This window comes from Sorex araneus, chromosome 3 (assembly GCF_027595985.1).
Source record: "Sorex araneus isolate mSorAra2 chromosome 3, mSorAra2.pri, whole genome shotgun sequence".
NCBI classification, from domain to species: domain Eukaryota; kingdom Metazoa; phylum Chordata; class Mammalia; order Eulipotyphla; family Soricidae; genus Sorex; species Sorex araneus.
The window spans coordinates 209,281,000-209,301,510 of NC_073304.1; positions in this window are offsets into that span (position 1 = coordinate 209,281,000).

Genomic DNA, 20,511 nt, shown 5'->3' on the forward strand with positions numbered 1-20,511 from the left:
TTTCTTTCTTTCTTTTCTTTCTTTCCTTTCTTTCTTTCTTCTTTCTTTCTTTCTTTCTTCTCTTTCCTTCTTTCTTTCTTTCCTTTCCTTCCTTCCTTCCTTCCTTCCTTCCTTCCTTCCTTCCTTCCTTCCTTCCTTCCCTTCCTTCGCTTTCTTTCTTTCTTTCTTCTTTCTTTCTTTCTTTCTTTCTTTCTTTCTTTCTTTCTTCTTCCTTCCTTCCTTCCTTCCTTCCTTCCTTCCTTCCTTCCTTCCTTCTTCCTTCCTTCCTTCCTTCCTTCCTTCCTTCCTTCCTTCCTTCCTTCCTTCCTTCTTCTTTCTCTTTCTTTCTCTTTCTTCCTTTCTTCTTTCCTTCTTTCTCTCTTCTTGTACTAAGGGGTTAGGGGACTCTATGGAGTGCCAGGGATCAAACTAGAGTCAGCTGCATGCAAAGCAAGAGCCCTATCCACGGTACTCCTTCTCTAGTCCCATCAGGGTGCTTTCTTAGCTCATCCTGGCACCTTGCTCATGCATCCTGTTATGTTACAGCCTGGCCTTAATAATTTTCTCTCTGAAGCTTGGTGTAAATACCTGACTGGGTGGGAGAGAATGTCAATAGCTTCTTTTTCTAGCTGTCATTTAAGTTAGACTCTACTTCCAGATTCTCACTGTGATTCAATTAATAAAACAATTAAAAAATAATGATTAGTGGATTTAGTTCTTGGCAAAGGGAAAGGAATCCTGGCTGGGTAGAGAGACATCTTCAGGTGGTTTACTGATGAGTTAGATTTTTGTCTTGTATAGGTCAATAGCAGCCAGGTCTATTGAGCTCACAGGTGGGCTGGCTCAGAAAACAAAGGGAGTTTGTAGAGAAAGGTAAAAGATCTGGGATACTTATCTTTCTACTGAGGATTATACTGATGGTCTGCTGACCACTGATGTCTGAGTCCTCCACGAAACAAAACAAAGGAAGGGAAGTCATTCCATAAAGAAGGGAGAGCACTATCAGAACTATAGCCATAGAAATACTTCCTTTCCATTTTTTTCCTTTTGCCCTGTGGTGAGTAGGGAGGAATATAATTAGGTTGGAAAAGTGAGTGAAGTTCATGTTGTTATAAAAAGCCTGTACTAAAATACCAGACTTGAGCTAGATTCTATGGATTTTTTTAACAAGCAACCTAATTGGATTAATCTATATTTGATAGCAGCTCTGAGATCCTTTGTCTGTTCTCTGGGGGCAGGACAGGTGTACAGAGAGGGGATCTTGGAGACGGTGGAAAAATTTATCCAAGGCCTGGTAAAAGGTGCCAGAGGTCAGCATTAAGATCAGAGCATAAAACAATTTTTAAAACTTTTTTTTGAGAAATAATTATAGATTTTCAGAAATTGTGAAAGTATTGCACAGATACTTTGTGTGCCACCTAGTTTGGCTTAACAATAATATCTTACAAACTCTATAAATACAATACAGTATCAAAAACCAGGGAATTGGCATTGGTACCAATCTGGAGAGCATATTCAGTGTTTTCAGTTTACACACACGTGGTGTGTATGTGTGTGTGTGTGTGTGTGTGTGTGTGTGTGTGTGTGTGTGTGGTCCTATACTATTTTATCACATGTAGATTTTTAGCATCACTACAACTAACTACCAAACTGTTCCCTCACTTCAAAGCTTTCTCATGCTCCCCCTTGACATCACGTTATTTACCACCCCATCTTCCCACCTCTCTCCACAGTCTATTCCTAACTCTTGGAAGATACTAATCAGTTTTCCATTTCTATAACCTTGTTATTTTGAGAATGTTATACAAATGGAATCACAGTGTGAACCTTTGGAAATTGGCTTCTGTTCCCACCCCTCAACAATGCCTTTGAGATTCATCCAAGTTTTCTTGTATATCAACAATAATAAGGGGTTTTTCAAAGTCCGTAAAGGTTTATTCTGTTCCTATAATGTCTCTGTAACAATTTCAGTGTTTAAAAAGAGATTTTGAAATAGAGACCAAAGAAAGTGAAATGGTGACTATGTGTTAAAAGAATTCAGAGATAGAGAGAAGAGAGAGAAGAGAGAGAGACAGAGGGAAAGGGGGGGGAGAAAAGCATCTGCCATGGGGGGTGATAGGAGGGAAACTGGGAACATTGGTGCTAGGAAATGTACAGTGCTGGAGGGATGGGTGTCAGAACACAACATGGCTGAAATCTAATTATGAACATCTTTGTAAGGGTCTATCTCACAGTGATTCAATTAAAAAATTTAAAAAATGAATTCTCTAGACTCAGAAGGAGAATTACTACACAGGGCTGAGATCCACAGAAATTGAGTGACTGTTTTGCAGCCACACACTCATTGTGATACAGTGAGGGTGGAAGGGTGGAATATGAGATGAATTTAGTCAGTCACCTTAAATCTACACTGAATATGTAGCTAATGAAAATAGATAATGGGATGGCTGGGGGTGAGAGGTGGCAGAGATAAAAGGAGGCCTCAGCCCCATACTCTTTTTTACCCCTGCACTCTCTCTTCTCATTTGCCCAGGCCGACTGCAGGACCAGGAGGGCCCTTGCATGACTGGACAGATGGCAGAGTCAGGCAGGGGCAGATAATGAGCACAGGAACCTCACCCCCGTGCACCATGGCCATAGCCAGAGGCGAGGGAAGCCAGGACAGGAGGATAAGAACTGCTGGGGCACAGCTAAGAGAGGCCTGACTACAGGTACAGAGCACAGGGACCTCACCCACAAGCAAGTGGGGGCAGGCTGGAGACCAAGAAAGGCCAGAACAGGATGCCAGGGAATGGTTGGAAACAGTCTGGGGAAGGCCCAGGGACCCGAGGTCAGAGCAGGAAAGCATAGATGGGATGGAGAGCAATGCAGGGACAGGACCTGACTCCGTACACTGGAGGTGAGCGGATCAGGTGGGACGGGACTGGGAGGACATACATGGGACGGGGCACTGCTGGGGCAGGATGATTGACATGGCAAAAGGGTAAAGGAGAGGCTTGGACCCAGACCCACCTGTAAAACTGTACAACTACCCATCTACTTAAAATGTGCCCAGTTTCTGTCTTGCCCCCCCTTCCACCACCCCACCCCTGCAGCCTGCCTCTGTGGCAGAACTCCTTCTGCTCCTCCTCCTGCTTTGCCCCCTCCCCTTCCCTCCCCTCTCTTCCCCTACCCTCCTCTCCCCTTCCTCCCTTCCTCACTTCCTCCCTCCCTTCCTCACTTCCTCCCTCCCTCCCTCCCTCCCTCCCTCCCTCCTCCCTTCCTTCCTTCCTTCCTTCCTTCCTTCCTTCCTTCCTTCCTTCCTTCCTTCCTTCCTTCCTTCCTTCCTTCCTTCCTTCCTTCCTTCCCCCCCACCCCCCGCCCTTCATGGTTGCAACGCTGTTACTGAAATGCTATCATCATACATATCACTTTACTTCTGTTCAGACACCTCTTAACTTTGTTTTGTACTCAAATCTTTCATACAATTCTCAAGAACCCCCCCCCCCAGCACAGCAAAATCCACTTTCAAGCTAACAATTTTAGATAATTGGGTCTCTGTGTCTCCCTCCCCAACCCCCCACCGCTATGTACAGTTTGGCTGGTCTTTTGTCCCTGTGCAAGATAAGAATCAAAGTCACAGACCTCTGTTTTCTTCTGTGCAGTATTTTGGGAGCCAGCCATGAAACGTGATAACCATATAACCAGTCTTTCTCTTGTGTGAGTATTAAAACCCACTGAGCCCCAGATATTGCCCTTGTGACGTGGGAGGGCTAAGATGGGCCTTTTCTACCCACAGAGTCATTAGTAGGATTAAATAAGATTACCTGCATTATAGCAACATTTGAACTCTCTGGGATTATTTGAACAGAGGGATAGTTTTTAATATTGACATGTCCTAATGAACGGATTAAAAACAATCCAAAGTGTAAGAGAGAGCAGGGTAATTAGGTTCTAGCTATTAAAAGCTGTGTCACTTGGCAAATTTGTTTTTTTTTTTTAGGGCTCAGTGTAATTTTTCATCTAAAATTTATTTTAATATTATTTTTAAAGAGTTGTGGCTGTGCTGGGTGATGATTTGAATAATATAAAAAGAACTTAGCTCAGAGTAAGGTTAACAGAACTTCACAATGCTAGTGTCTATATTATGAATAAAAAAGGAATTTGTGATTCCCATTGGAAAATACCTGATGATTTACCTCAGTCCTGTTCAACACAATAGTTGAAAAAATCCTGTAGTTCAGCCTCATATGTTACTCTACTCACAGGAGTAAGTATGACTGGCCCAATACAGACGGGAGGTATGAAGTAGTGAGAAGAACATGGTTTTCAGAGCAGAGAGGTCTGAGATCAAACTCCTTTTCTCCTGCCTTGGGCATGTTCAATAATATGATCATCAGTTACCTTCTATATAAAATATAGACTCATCACTGTGGCCTGAGGTTATTTTTAACATTATAAGATGACCCAACAAAATGATGGGTATACAGTATTTGGTAATGACATTACACACCTGCCCCTCATTTTTATCCCGTTTAAAACACATAGAGGTTATCTGTTCTAGGGTGGAGTTTCCTGAACATGATCCTCTTGTTAATTGAAGAGTAATTGAAATCAAGTGGCTCTAAGGATGAATCATCTCTCAATTGTATTTTATTGATCCGCCAATCTCTGTTTCTGTCTCTCCCCCCAATTTTGTGTTTATATTTTAAATTTGATTGTTTTCAGGAAAGCGAGGATTGTTTTGCTCAGAGGGTCTCAAATATATTTGGCCTACTTTTCTTTTTACAGAAAAAAAATCACAGAAAATATATTTTCTTTAGATGAACAAACAGAAAACCACTCCTCCCCACCTTTGAACCCCAAGATACTATGACCCCCTTCGAATGTTCCAGTATTCCCCAGGGGTTCATGCTTCACAATCCTCCTGAGTCTCTATTTTTTAATACCAGATGGTTTTTACAAATTTCCCATCTGGACTTTGAAAGCATTAGAACTTGACACAGATGAAGTAGATCATTATTTTCTGATGTCAAGCTACTGAATATTAGGAATATGTAAAATCAATTGCTGAACGCATTTAGGAATTGACAGGTGAACAAATAAAGTCTATTTAAGTCATTTTGGGGGCTCCTTATCAGTGCTCGGATGCTGGGGGCATCCTCCCAGCTATTCTCAGCTCACCTGTGTGGAACTGACATTTCAGTGTTTAGCCAGTCAGGGCTGAGGTAGAACTCTTTCCAGAGCTATACTCCACAGTGGTGGGAAGGAAATGCAATGTTAGGGATTGAACTTGGGAAGCATTGTGCTCCAGCCCTGTGTATTATCTCACTAGACCCCAGAAAGTTTGTTTCAACAGGGTATTTCACAAGTATCACTGAGGATGTTACAGACATCTGCATTTCCTAAATCTATTTGGCCACAGAATTCCTATCTTAGACTTGGAATATCTCACATAATAAATGATCCATGTAATATTTTTTCTTAGGAAAATACAAGATAATAGATTATACCAGGTGTAGTTTAATGAATCCTTGGGATTTAAAATATCTGCAGGAGTTACAAAGGAAACTCAAACATGGATAAACCAAGTAGAAAAATGTAAATACAGAATAAGATTATCATCAAGGTCATCATTTAAAAATGGTATTTATGCAACATCAAAGGAAAAACATTCTTTTAAGATAGTTTTCTTTCCAACTAATTGATTTAGTTGTACTTTGAGAGTTTGAAGTTTAACTTGACATTTCTTTAAAAATGGCCCCTTGTGGACCAAAATGAGACACCAAAAGATTGTGTTGTTTTGATGTTTGCCTTTCTGAATATTAGGCAGAACATTTTTTTCTAATTTATGCATTGAGGATTCTTTTGAAAAATTATGTTCAATTCAGTACAATTTTAAGTACATGAGATTAAACTACAGAAAAACAGGCAATTATTGAGTAAATCAGAGGACTCTTTTGTGCTGAGAACATCTTGTCTTTGTTTACTCTCTAATATATTCTTTATTTTTAAATTTTTATGGGTATAATTTTTATAATAGATTTACCTGCAAAAGACTGTCTACCTGGTTTTCTTTCAGCTCACGCTCAGTGAACATTGGTTCAAGAAATTTGTATATTCTGGTAAATACTATTTTATGTTTTCTTTTCTTTTTTCTTTCTTTTTTTTTTTGCTTTTTGAATCACACCCAGTGATGCTCAGGGGATACTCCTGGCTCTGCACTCAGGACTTACTCCTGGTGGTACCCAGGGGACCATATGGGATGCCAGGGATCAAACTTGGGTCAGCCAAGGAGTACAAAGTAAATGCCCTACTCATTGTACTGTAGCTCAGAACCCTAAATGTTATTTTTTGGAATCATAAGCCTGCCTTCTGATTTATTTCAGATTTTCAGTGCATTTAATTGAACTCCCAAATCATTCAACATAATTTAGTCTTTATTTATTTAAAATATTTTTTCACTTTTCTGTGGCTCTGTGGAGATCCCGCAGGCCGAGGACGTCGGCTTCCCACCCTTCCCAGAAGACACCCCGCCCCCCCACACACGCCCCCAGTGAATAAAAAGCTTTGATCCTAAAAATATATATATTTTTTCAGTTCTTTTGGATCCACATTTATGGTTATAATTTGTTACTGTAGGTTGTGATTCAAATAATACATGTTGTTTCTGGTCATTTGGATACCAGTTGCATCTATATTGGATTTCTTTAGCAAATATTGGCAAGATAAATTAATAAAAAACTATAAACAGAACTAAAGAAAGATTTGAGCTTTCATTTTTTCTCCTACTACCTTTCTCTCTCTTTGTTCTTCCCCTCTTTTTTTCTTCTTTTCCTTTTAAAATAATTTTTATCTGTTTTCTTTTTATTTTTTTCTTGATAATTCCCACCCCCCCCTCCCCTCCACCCCTTTCTTTGTTATTTTGGGCTTCATCCAGTTGTGCTCAGGACTTAACTCCTGGCTTATTCCTAGCTCTGTTTTCAGGGATCACTCTTGGGATTGAACCGAGGTCTGCCATGTATAAGACAAGTGCCCTGTTCGCTGTATTATCTATATGGTCTCATAATTATTCTTTCCTCAAGTCTCTCTGTGAATTATAGATCTGTGGGCTGGAATGATAGCACAGTGGGTAGGGCGTTTGCCTTGCATGTGGCCAACCCAGGTTTGATTCCTCCACCACTCTCGGAAAGCCCAGCAAGCTATCGAGAGTATCCCGCCCACAAGGCAGAGCCCAACAAGCTATTGGCAGCATATTAGATATGCCCAAAACAGTAATAACAAGTCTCACAATGGAGATGTTACCGGTGCCCATTTGAGCAAATCAATGAACAACGGGGTGACAGAGCTACAGTGCAATATTTCTGAGATTTTACTATTTTATCTTGTGAAAATAACTTCAACACAGGAATAAACATATCCTAGTTAGGGTTTATTCAGTAATTTGATGCTCAAAGTATATTCATCAGAGTTTTAGAAATCATAGAGAAAAGAGGGGCTGGAGCAATAGCACAGCGGGTAGGGCGTTTGCCTTGCACGCGGCCGACCCGGGTTCGATTCCCAGCATCCCATATGGTCCCCTGAGCACCGCCAGGGGTAATTCCTGAGTGCAGAGCCAGGAGCAACCCCTGTGCATCGCTGGGTGTGACCCAAAAAGCAAAAAAAAAAAAATCATAGAGAAAAGAGAGAGAAACTTCCCTATTGTCTTCCCAAGAGCCTCTGCCTAACATTTCCACAGAGCATGTGGAACACTTCAACAGATCCTACTTCTGATCTTCTCTGTAGTTGTATTTGTGGTGATTTTTATCAACAGTTATGCATGAACACACCTTGTTTTTCTAATTCCTTTTTGGTGGAAGTGTTCTTAAGATAATCAGGAGTAGCAGGAACCAGAGAAAGAGATCACAGTGACTCTGAAGTGTCCTGAGGGACAGATTATAGGACCCCCTCACTCCCCCTCCCAGCAATAGTTCCAAAGGACAGTAGAGCTGAAAATGGGAAACTAATGAAATAAAAATCTTGGGGAGATGGTATATAAGAGAAACATAGATGCAAAGCAATTGGGGGGGGGGGCTTCGTTTGTGCTTGTTGTAAATGCCTTTAAATTCCCCTAGGTAGTCAGGTACTGTGGATGCCGGAGGCTGGTAAGCTCAGGATGTTCATTCAGCGGAAACTCAGGTAAATATTGGTTATTTTTCTTCTTATTTCAAGAAAGAGCAGAATGAATATGCTATTTTGTTCTTTAAAAATATTTTTAATTTTATTAAAGAACTGTGATTTATAAAGTTATTGATAGTTGACTTTTAGGCACATAATATTTTAATGGACTGGAGTGATAGCACAGTGGGTAGGGCGTGTGCCTTGCACACAGCCAACTACGGTTCGATTCCTCCATCCTTCTTGAAGAGACGGGCAAGCTACCAAGAGTATCCTGCCCGCACAGCAGAGCCTGGTAAACTACCTGTGGCATATTTGATATACCAAAAACAGTAATGGAGATGTTACTGGTGCCTGCTCGAGCAAATCAATAAACAATGAGACAACAGTGCTACAGTCCTACAGTGCAGTATTTTAACACAAATACCACCACCAGTGTCAACTTCCCTCCACCAGTGTTCCCATATTTTTTCTCCACTCCAGTCTCCACCCTGGCCTGTCATCTTAGCAGATACATTACAAAGTTTCAGTGATTGGAGCTTAGATCTCATGGTTTCAGTTGAGTTCAGTTGTTGAGTCTGTGTTCTTGATATAGAGCTATACCATTCTCCCACATCACCAGTGTAGTAACTGAAGCCCAGACACCTGTTCACCCATTACTTCCCTTTCCCGTTTTCTTTTCACCCTTGACTCTTTCTTCTCTGTCCTTCTCTTCTCTAAAACCTGAGCTCAAGAAGATCTAGGCATCCTACCTTTACTACAATACATTTTTCTTACCCAGTATTCTACATACCACAGATGAATAAGATCATCCTGTGGTTGTCTTCTTTTTCTGGCTTTCTTCACTCAGCCTGTTATCTTCTAGTTCCCACCAGGTTGGAAACCACATGATTTCATTGTTCCTTGCACTGCATACTTGGATATCCTATTCCTAACCCACGTGGGCATTGAGCTTCTGTAATGAATTCTGCTATTGTTTGGGACTAGATCAGCTTTCTACATATTTGTGTACATATTTATTTGAAAGCTTTAACTCCTTTATCCACTCCCACAGAATTGAAATCTGAAAACCTGACTAAATGTGTTGGGGGGGGGGAGATCTGAGAGGCCACATATAACAGAGTTAAAATGAACCTGTACATAAAGTCTTGAAATGAAGCTCAGAGACCAAATTGAATCTCAGTCACAAGGTACTTGTTGAAGCATAAATCAGGTCAAGCAGGAAGTGAGAGAGAAGGGAGAGTGGGAGGGGGGAGGGAGAAAGAGAGATCTACATGATCTTGAAGTTTGGACTGTGACATAAGTCATATGTCAAAGGAGAGGGGGAGCATTAAAGATAATTCTGGGAATTGTTTTTAGAGTGATGTATTCGATATGCCAAAAACAGTAACAAGTCTCACAATGAAGATATTACTGGTGCCCGCTTGAGCAAATCTATGAACAACAGCATGACAGTGCTACAGTGCTATAGTTTTTAGAGATCCTGAGGTATGTTAAGAACAACAGCTAATGGACATAACCTTAACATAACCCTTGCATAGAATGTTTCCACACACTATACACCCTTAGGCCCTGCCAAAGGTGAAATTTAGTTAGAGCTTCCCCAGGTACACCAGGGAGAAGAAGTTAAGTTTCCAGCGGAAAGAGAAACATGAGCAGAGGACTTCCCAAGTCAATCCTCTGGCGAGGAATTTTCATTACCTAACGTGAGAAGTGTATGAGGCCAAGCCTTGTTTGACCTCCAGCGCCACATATATCCCCCAAGTGTCTCTGAGCCCCACCAGGAGTGGTCTCTGACTACAGAGCCAGGAGTAAATCCTAAGTACAGTCAGGTGTGTTATCACTGTCACTGTCACTGTCATCCTCTTGCTCATCGAGCGGGCACCAATAATGTCTCCATTGTGAGACTTGTTACTGTTTTTGGCATATCGAATATGCCAGGCTTGCCAAGCTCTGCTGTGCGGGCAGGATACTCTTTGTAGCTTGCCAGTATTTCTGAGAGGGGTGGAGGAATCGAACCTGGGTCAGCCATGTGCAAGGCAAACACCCTACCCGCTGTGCTATGGCTCCAGCCCATACAAAGTAATAATGTACAAAAATGGTTAAAAGTTATAATCTGGAGAAATAAAAACAAAAACGTGACTTTTGGTGAAAATAGATACTGGTACCTCAACAGGCTCAGCATGTTTCATTCAATGATTTAAAAAATGCATGAAAAAGATTTGAATTTTAAAAGGTCCTTTTTTTTGAAAACCAAAGATACAACAAGATTTTAATTGACTATGATAGAAAATTTGCATACCTCTCTGGTCATTAGTGTAATTTGGCCTGGCAAGTGCTTCTAAAGTGCTTCTCTGATAAAATGCAGGAAGAATCGATTTATCTTGCTTACCTGAGAAAGACATTAGATTTGGTCTTTGAGTTGTCCCCATAATTTGGAATCTATTGAGTTAAGCATTAATCTTCTGTTCCAAGGTGATGTATTGTTTGTCTGGAAGCTTTGTACAGAATTTTTCTCTATGAACTAGTTCCATAAAAGAGCAATCATGCTGAAATGGGACAGGTAAGTTGTTAGAAATAAGTGCATCTGTAGAAAGAGAAAACAAGATTTCTCAATGGTACTTGAGACATAATTTTCGTTGGGATCTAGTAAGTTTGTGCTAGGTATCTTTCTAGCTTGGGAATTGGTAGGCTTTTACTTTAAAAGGGTAGATAGCAACTATATTGGACTTTGAGAATTATCTGTTCTCTCTTGAAGTTATTCTGCTTGGTGATTTAAAAGAAGCTGAGAGAGAGAGAAAGAGAGAGAGAGGAGAGGAGAGAGAACCTGCCTTAGAGCAGACTGGGTGGGGGTGAAAATAGGGGACTCCTATGAGTGTCATATGTGAGATGGAGACGAGCAAGATGGTCACTTTCTCCCGATCCACCTCTGCCACCCTGAACCATCTGGGAAGGCTTGCATAAAGTCTGTGATGAGGTCCTGCTTGGCCTGGGTCAGAGCTCTGCCAAGCCCCACCAGGTGGCCATCAATCCACATCTGACATCTGCTTGGCTTTCTTGGCATGGAAGTCGATCCCCGACACCCAAGTTCTTGGGAAGCTGTGGACTCAGGTTGGAGTGAGGAATTACTCTTTGCAGGAAAGGGAAGTCAGTTCTAGTCTTCACCCAGGGTCTATGGGGTTCTTGTCTTGCCTTGCAGAAAAGAATTTCAGGAGTAGATGCACAGTGAAGTAAAACATTTTATTTGAAGGTCTTTGGGGGGGGGGAGGAAGGGAGGGAGGGAGGGAGGGAAGAGAAAGAGAGAGAGAGAGAGAGAGAGAGAGAGAGAGAGAGTGCTCAGGCACCATGTGCACACCCTCACTTTGTTCAAAGTGGCTTTTATAGGGTTTCTCCAATCTGCCACCATGGCGCTTTCTGGCTAGGTAAGAGTCCACTGCTAGGGTTGTTTCCAAGGGAGTAGAGTTGGAAGTGGTCTTCTTTGAAACTCCTTTTCTTGACCTTTGTTCCTGCTTGGATCTTCTCTTGGAAGGTGGGTCCAACCTTTTCTGTTCTGGGCTAGCTGAGGGTTCTCCAGTAATTTCCTTTAGGCCCTTTCTGTAGGAAGGGGCCCAGTCTCTCAGGGTCTGCTGCTGGAGAAGGTCTTGAAGTCTTGCTTTCTATATTCGCAAGGTGGGTCAACCTTAAAACTTCCCAGAAATTTCATTATAAACCCACGTGGATTTATTACCTACAAATTTCAATGCCCTTCCCTCTCTGTCTACCGTACTACACTAATGGGAGGGAAACTGAGGACATTGGTGGTGGGGAAGGTACACTGATGAAGGAACAAGTGTTGCAACATTGTATGACTGAAACCCAATCATGAACAACTTTGTAACTGTGTATCTCACGGTGATTCAATTAAAATAATTAAATAAATAAAAGCAACTCTAGACAGACAACACATAAGAGAATGTAAGCGGCTCTATTCTGATGAAAATTTATGACTTCTAGGTATCTGGTTTGATTTGGCTATAGTAGTTTGCCAACCCTATTCAGGGTACTGGGAATACAAAGGTGACCAGAAGGAGAGCGCAGTGGGTAGGGCCCTTGTCTTGCATACAGTCAACCTGGGTTTGATATCCGGCACCACATAGGGTCCCCGGAAACCACAAGGAGTGATCCCTAAGTGCAGAGCCAGGAGTAAATCCTGAGCACTGCTGTTTGTTGTCCCCCAAAACAAACTGAAAACAAAGCGACAATGACAAAATTACCAGGATTACTTGCAACTTGCACTCCAGCCTCTGGCAGTGCATTAGGGACAAGGAGCAGACAGTAAGTAATAAATCAATAAGCAAGAAAATATGACATTATTACCTTGAAAGTGAATTTATTCCTGAGCTCATGGGTTCTTGAGTACTGTGTATGAATTATTTGCATACAAAATTCGGTCACTTAAGAAGTTTATTGTACAATTTAAGTGGATGGGTCTGGGTCTCTTCCCAAAGTCCAGGCCTCTCCTCTTACCCTGAGCAACATAGTAAAAGGAGAGGCCTTGATGCCAGGTCTATATTATAACCCCTGGTCTCTTGTCGCTGTGTCCTCTGCTCCCTAACATGGTGGCCTGGTTTTGTCCCCAGATAACACCTACCATTCTGTGTCCACTGTACACATTCCTGGTCTGAGATCTGAACCTGAACCCCCATAAACTGTAAACTGCTGTTGCTTGCTGCTCTGTAATCTCTAGAGTTGCTCCTCTTTGGCTCCCTGTCCCTTTGATTTCCCCTGGTTTCCAGTCACAGCCATGTGCACAAGGGTGAGCACTTTTGCTGTCGTGCTGTCTGTCTGGGCACAAGTGAGGTGACGAAGTGTGAGATGCTTCGCTGAGGACTTCCTTTCATCTTTGACTCTCTTCCGCCTTCAGCTACCCCATTATCTGTCTTCACTGGATACCAGTTTTGTGGACAAAATTTAAATGACCAATTAAGTTCGCTTACCTGGTGCGTCTCTTCCACGTCTATCATTACTATAAACAATGTGCAGATAATTCAAACAGCATTAGGATGGCTTGAGTGTGCCTTGGGAGAACTCCCAAAAAACTAGTATTTAAATAGTAAAGATATCCATGACAATCAGACTCTCATTTGGGAGAACATTATGAGGAGATGCTGTTAGTGAAGATTTGCTAAGTTGGGTTGAGTTTCCAGAAACCAAAAGAAACCCGGGGAACAAGACGATGAGAGAAAGAATGACTTCTTATTGAATTGACTGCAAAGTAAACTATATGCGCAGTGTTTTTCAGTTTGAAATTTTTTTAATAGTGCAAAATTGGGAACACCATCAGTTCCTTTATGGGAAGAATTGTATCTTGTTCAATAACACAAATCTGATACTAAGAAGACCATCTGCGTATGTTTATTGAACTAAGCAACATAAATTTCTGGCAAAAGGTAACTGACTAATTTGATTTTATAAATTTGATGAATTTTCCCAAAGGCATTAGTTTATCAGATTAGTTTGGAATTTACCAACTGCAGTGACAAGTTCAGATGAACTGGAAATTTGCATTTACTCTTTTCACATTACAAGCTTATAGGAAGCTTGTAAACACTGGTGTTCTTGAAGGAGCTTGGTGGTCTCATGGCTGATGTCACTGCAATGCCTAGGTTTTTCTCTCAAACACACAAAATGAGCTCCAGTGAGCCAAGTGGTACATCTACATTTAAGGCAAGAATAAGAAGGGATGTGTGTGTGTGGGGGGGGTGGAATGGGAGGGGGGAGTGACAGAATCTATTGCTTTCTTGAGAAAAATAAACACCCATCCTGCTCTGACACCTCCCTCACCATGAGTCTCCTCTCATTTTTCTTTTTTGTTTACTAGAACTTAGTTACATGATCCTATGCCCCTGCTAACAAGGAAGTCTGGGAATAACAGGAAACGGGTTTGTGGTGACTGATTTAAACCAGTGATGCTTTATCATGAGACTGTTATAGCTCAAATATAATTGAATTTCTTGGTGAAAGGTGGGAAAATGGCAAGTAGGACGATGACTATGAATACTGTGTGTCATTGTAGAAATGCTAATGACAGGAGGAAATGAGAACAGCAGAGTAAACAATTGTATTCACCCTGTGAGCACCTATTAATGTAAATTACCAAAAATTCGAAACAGTGCTTATAAATGCACATCACCTATTTTAATTCTTATAACAGTTCTTTGAGGGAGAAAATATTGGTCTTCCATTTTATAAACGAACAAACAAAGATTTTGAGAGATTAGGTAATTTGGTGAAGGTCACAGAGCTTAAATGGTCCATCAGGAAAACAAATTAGGTTTTCTGATTTCCAATCCCTGACTGCTTCTTCTTTTTTAAAAGGATTTGTGTTCAGAATGACTTTTTATGTAACATTGTGATAGTGCTCAGTAAAGGCTACAAAGAGTGTTATGGATAAGTGAACATAACTAATGGGCTGGATTATAAATAGAAATAGGTTTTTTTCTTTTACATTTAATTCTTTTATGAACAGCAGAAGCGTCTTGTGGGGTGTTGGACGAGGTCATGAAACATGGCAGGTCATGTTCCTCAACCTTTCTCTGACTACATATTAATTACCATATTAATCACAGTGGCTCCCCTTCCAATTTAGTTTCCTTACTATGGATCCCCCTGTCCTGAGGTGGCATCCCATCCTACTGGTTGGCTCTCTGACCATTAAGCAATATTTATGCAATTTTTATCTGTGGTCTCCTTGGACTATCCTGGAGGCTCACGGGGGCGGGGGGAGGGGGCATTAAGAATACTGATTTAGAGGATGTGTTCTCTGGTTGGCTTATAATCTTGGCAGTCAGAGGCTCCTTACACCCCTGCAGTTCCCTCCTTGGACTACAGGTTCCACCTACCACTCCTGTGTGGGTAGCTTCTATAAGGATATAGTTTTATCTTATAAAAGAATACAGGCTTAAAAAAAATACAGGTTTTGTTTCTTTTAACCACTATCGGAAATTAGAATATTTCTATGAAACTTTGCATTAGTGAACATGGTATAAAGCAAAGAAGTATTTACCATTAACTTATCACCGTATCACTGTCATCCCGTTGCTCATCGATTTACTCGAGCGGGCACCACTAACGTCTCCATTATGAGACTTGTTGTTACTGTTTTTGTCATATTGAATATGCCATGGGTAGCTTACTAGGCTCTGCTGTGTGGGCGGGATACTCTTGGTAGCTTGCTGGCCTCTCGGAGAGGGGTGGAGGAATCGAACCGGGGTTGATTACACGTTTGCCGCGTGTAAGGCAAACACCCTAACTGTTGTGCTATCACTCCAGCCATTAACTTATATGAAAAGAAATTGAGCATTGCTAGATGCAATCACCTATGAAATCATACCAAATGACACATTCGTATAAAGTAAAAGTCAGAATAAGATACATACAGGCCGTATAAAGTAACTGTTGGGAAGGAGCTCGGTAGTGCCGTCGTGCTTTGTGTGGTTTGAGCTGCCTCTAAAATGACCACACAGTGAATGATAATATGACTTCTGCTTTGGTTTTCTGCTGTAAAAATGAAATCCCCTTCAGATTTCTTTTAGCCAACAAAAACAAGCACTAAAGTTGTATTTTCACAAAAGTGTACTGGCATATGTCAAACATGTTACAGATGTATAGGTGACAGAATACTGGTTAAGGCCTTTACATAAACCCAAGATTCTGGTGGACAGGTGAGATTGCCAAAGACAGACATCCTGATATTAGTAAATAATCTTGCCTCTTAAAACTGCCACCTACCAATTTAGAGTGGTCAACTTCTTTCTTCAGTCTCATCTTGCCCTCTGTGTAGTTTTAAATTTTACTCAGGGGACTCCTGAGGTGTGAAACAATTCTTACTGATGTAAATTGCAGGTTATAAAGCACATGTATGTTTAGCCTTAATATGCAATAGTTAACAGTTCCCAAATTTGTTTTCATTTACCATCCAGGTAAATTAAATTAAGTTTACCATCAGGTAGGGGAATTCTGTGGTTTTATATCCTTTGCAGTATTTGGCACTATTGATCTTTTCATTTTTACCAAGTCATTGGCTGTGTAGTGGTGGTAATTTATTTGGATTTTATTTTGCAGTTATAATTTGCTAACTAATTGAGGGGAACACCATTTGGTGGCTGTTATTATGGTTTTTGAAGCACACCTGGTGGTGCTCAGGACTTACTTCTGGTTCTGTGCTTAGGCATCCCTCCTTGCAAGGCACAGGGGACCATACTGGGTGTAGAGATCAAACAGCCAAGTTCAAGGCAATCCCCTTATCTGCTTGGACTATCTTTCTAGCTACACCATGAACATTTTTTTTCATATGGTTCATATTGGTTATTTTAATATCCTTATTGGGAAGTATCTGTTCAAGTATTTTGTACAGATGCTCTAGCAATAGCACAGCAGGTAGGGTATTTACCTTACATGAGGCCAAACAGGGTTTGATTCCCAAAACACAAACACACATTTTGGGATGACTTAGTTTACTAAAGACATAGAGATCAACAATAGGTACATTTAAAAAATAGCTCATTATCACTTTTTGTCTGGAAAAATGCAAATAAAATGATAATGAGATGTGAAATACATTAAAAAAAAAGCCAGAAACAAGTACTAGTGAGTCTGTGAAGGAAAAGGAACCCTCATATACTACACTTTTGTTTGGATTGTAACTTAGTTTAACCTCTCTGGGAAGTAGCATAAAGATTTCATCAAATATTAAAATTAAATATATCATCTGATTTAATAATTTTATGCCTCAGTATCGATCTGAAGAATACAATAATATAACCTGAAAATATATAGGCATACCTATGTTTCTTGTAGAGCTATTTATAATAGCCGAGATAGGAAAACAACCCAAGTGCCTAGTGGAAAAATGAATGAATAAAGACACGATATATTATATACACAATGGAATACTACATAGCTATAAGAAAAGATAAATTCTTTCCTTTTGCCATAAATGTGTAGAACTGAATGGGAATCATACCAAGCAAAATAAGTCAGAAGAGAGAAAAAAAACGTAATGATCTCGTATACAGATACAAAGAATCCAAGAAGCAGGGGAACAAAGACAAATTAAACAACCTCTGATTTCTGACCACATAATGGGGCTTATCAAAGGCAGAGAGGATAGGGGTGTGGGTATTGAAAGGGTAGAGACTGGTCCAATGGATGTGATGGAAGGATATTGATACTTTAGTGGTAGGCAAGGTGCAGTAACATTTTAAAGAGATGAAGTTATACCTCTAAGACATGTACAATCTTATAAACAAACCTGTGTTCTCTTCACTGTATCACTGTCATCCCGTTGTTCATCGATTTGCTCGAGCAGTCACCAGTAATGTCTCCATTATGAGACTTGTTACTGTTTTTGGCATATTGAATACTCCATGGGTAGCTTGTCAGGTTCTGCCATGCGGGCAAGTTATTCTTGGTAGCTTGCTGGGCTCTCCAAGAGGGACAGAGGAATCGAAACCTGGTCGGCCACACACAAGGCAAACACCCTACCTGCTGTGCTATCACCCCAGCTGTGTTCCCTTAATTAGACAAAATGCAAGTTAAATAAATTGGAGATGTCTTTTTCTCATTGAGTTTTCTTACTATTTGTATGATGCTTAAATAAATATATAAATTCTCACAGGGATCTGCTATCCTATTTATAATGCAAATATCTCTTGAAGTTCTTTGCTACTAAAGCTACTTTACAAGTATCAGCCTTCTATTCTTTGACGATTACTAGCAAACTCCTGCTAAGGTGTACCATAAAGTGTAACATGATGAATGTTCCCTTTTATTATTAATTATTTCTTTTGAAAGCACATATAAACTTACTTTTAGGAGGTCTTTTCACATCAGTATTAATGACATATGTCCAATTGAATATTAATTTTTTGTGTTAAGAAAGTATATGTATTACATGTACCACTTGGTTCTAAGTATGTGATTGTGTTTATAATAGGTTTGTATCATAGTGCATAGTTGAAACTCAATATCCTGTTGTCCAATCTAATTATATTTTTACATTTAATATTTTCTTATTTGGATAATTTTAGGAACTGATTTTTTGACTTATTTTTATCTTATTTCATCTGAACTTCAGCTGCAGATGAAATGATAAATGCAATGCAATTTCTATTTTATTTTATTTGTAACTTCAGCCTCTAAGCACATAAAAATTAAAATGAGTGCTGAGGAATTTATCAGGTGGCATTTACTATGAGTGGAAAGAAATTATTTTTCAAGAGTTTTTATTATAATGTTTAAATTTATAAATATTTTGAATTTTTGAAATAAAACACTTAAAAAGTGAATGACAATGATATGACACATTTATTATATCTTAATCCAGGTCTATAAATATACTATTTCCTCTGTGAGAATATTATTCATTAAAATATATCATGTTTTGTCAGATTATCTCCTATATATTTTTGGCAATCCTTTGTCTATTTTAAATTATATTTAGCATCTATAAGGCAGCATATCTGAATAATGCAATTAAGTTTTGCATGTTCTTTTAAACTTTATGTTAATATGTCTCCTATTGTAAGAGTCTTTCTTGGGCTCAGCATTGTTTGAACATGAATTCATGTTTATATTTATTTTTCACGTATGCCATTGATGGGGTTGTATAACTACTAAATCTATTTATTTTACTGTTAATGGATTTTCGGTTGTTTCTGGTTTAGGCAAACAGTAGTATTATCAACATTATTAACATTCAGAGATAGGGATCTCAGTGGAAATCTGTGTAAAATGGGAGAATATGCCTAAAAAAATAGAATCACTGGTTATAAGCATCTTCAGTGTATCAAGATAATGCTATATATATTTCTCCCAAGAATTTAAGAAAGATAATAAAATGGGCAATTTTGAATGATTTCTGGTGAAAGCTTAAGTTTGACATTAATTCTGAAGGCAAGGGATCTAATATAGGATAAAAGTGTATTATTTTAGCTGTCTGTTATTTTAGTTTATTATTTAGTTTATTATAAACATCCTCGGAGGGGATGGGCTTTAGCTTCCCTCTTCGCCCTGAGCAGAGTTCCCGGTGGCCAAAGACCACCCAAACCTAGCCACAGCCATGCTCAAGGCCCCTCTCCACACATTCGGACAAGGCTCACGCATGAAGATACCGGCAGAGGAACCCAGGTGTATGTAATCCCATCAACAGCCAACATCCATAGACTTAAAAGCAAGCTCCCAGAAGCCATATCTTATAACCTACTTTTCCCTCTGGGAGAAACTGGCAAGCTACTGAGAGCTTCCTGCCCACATGGGACAGCCTCTCAAGCTTCTCATGGTGTATCCACATGCGAAAGCCAGTAACAGGTACATCTCATTCCCCTGACCCTGAAAGAGCCTCCAATGCGGCATCGTTGGGAAGGCTGAGAAGAGAGAGGCTTCTAAAATCTCAGGGATAGGACGAATGGAGAGGTTACTGAGACCGCTTGAGCAACTCAACGATTAACAGGATTTCGTGATCATGATCGTGATTTAGTTTATTATTTCAGTTTATTATTTCAGTTTATTATTTCAATGATGGAAATGTGATCTTCTTGGAAGAATATGAGATTATGAGATAAAACTGTATAATTGATCTATAAGTTCTTCTGTTAAGGAGAAACCCACCTCAAATTCTAAACTGCTGTTTTGGCTCTAAGCCTACACTCAGTTTTATCATCTGGGAAATGTGTTAACATACACCAAGGTGTAAGGGAGACTAAAGGACCTATTGAATATAAAGTGTTTTTCATAGTGCCTAGGTCATGGTAGGTTCTTTCTCTCTAGGAGGGAAAGTGTCATTTCATCTTTGTGCTCAATCTTTGTTCCCAAAATATATGTGTGAGACCTTAAGATACATTTATGTTTAGGGCCATATCTGACCTGCCCCAAACTCTTGTATTCTTATACTCATTTCTTTAGGAGAAAGCAGCTTACAATTTTACAGAATAACTATTGATAAGTTTCACGGTTCCTGAAAGGTGACCAGTATCTAGTAGACTAAAGATACTTCCCAAATAGATAAAAATATGATACGCTACAAAGTGCAATAATGATTGTTCTTCCTTTGTATGAATGCGTGTATAAGCAAGTTTTTTTTAAGTTCAAGCAAGTTTTTCTAAGTTCAAGAAAAGTTTAGTTTCACCAAATTGGTTTGTGTGTGTATGTGTGTTCTATAGTTTCTAACTCCTCTACTGTGCTTGTCACATTGGTATATGTGTGCTTAGAAGGAATAATAAAAGGAACAAAAGCATAAACATTATCATAGCAAATTTTGGGGAATTTCCTATAATTTTATAGAATTTTTTATTCGTATATTAAAATAGTGGTAAGTTGTGAGTGCAAATTCACCTAGATCTTGAGGACACTATGTTT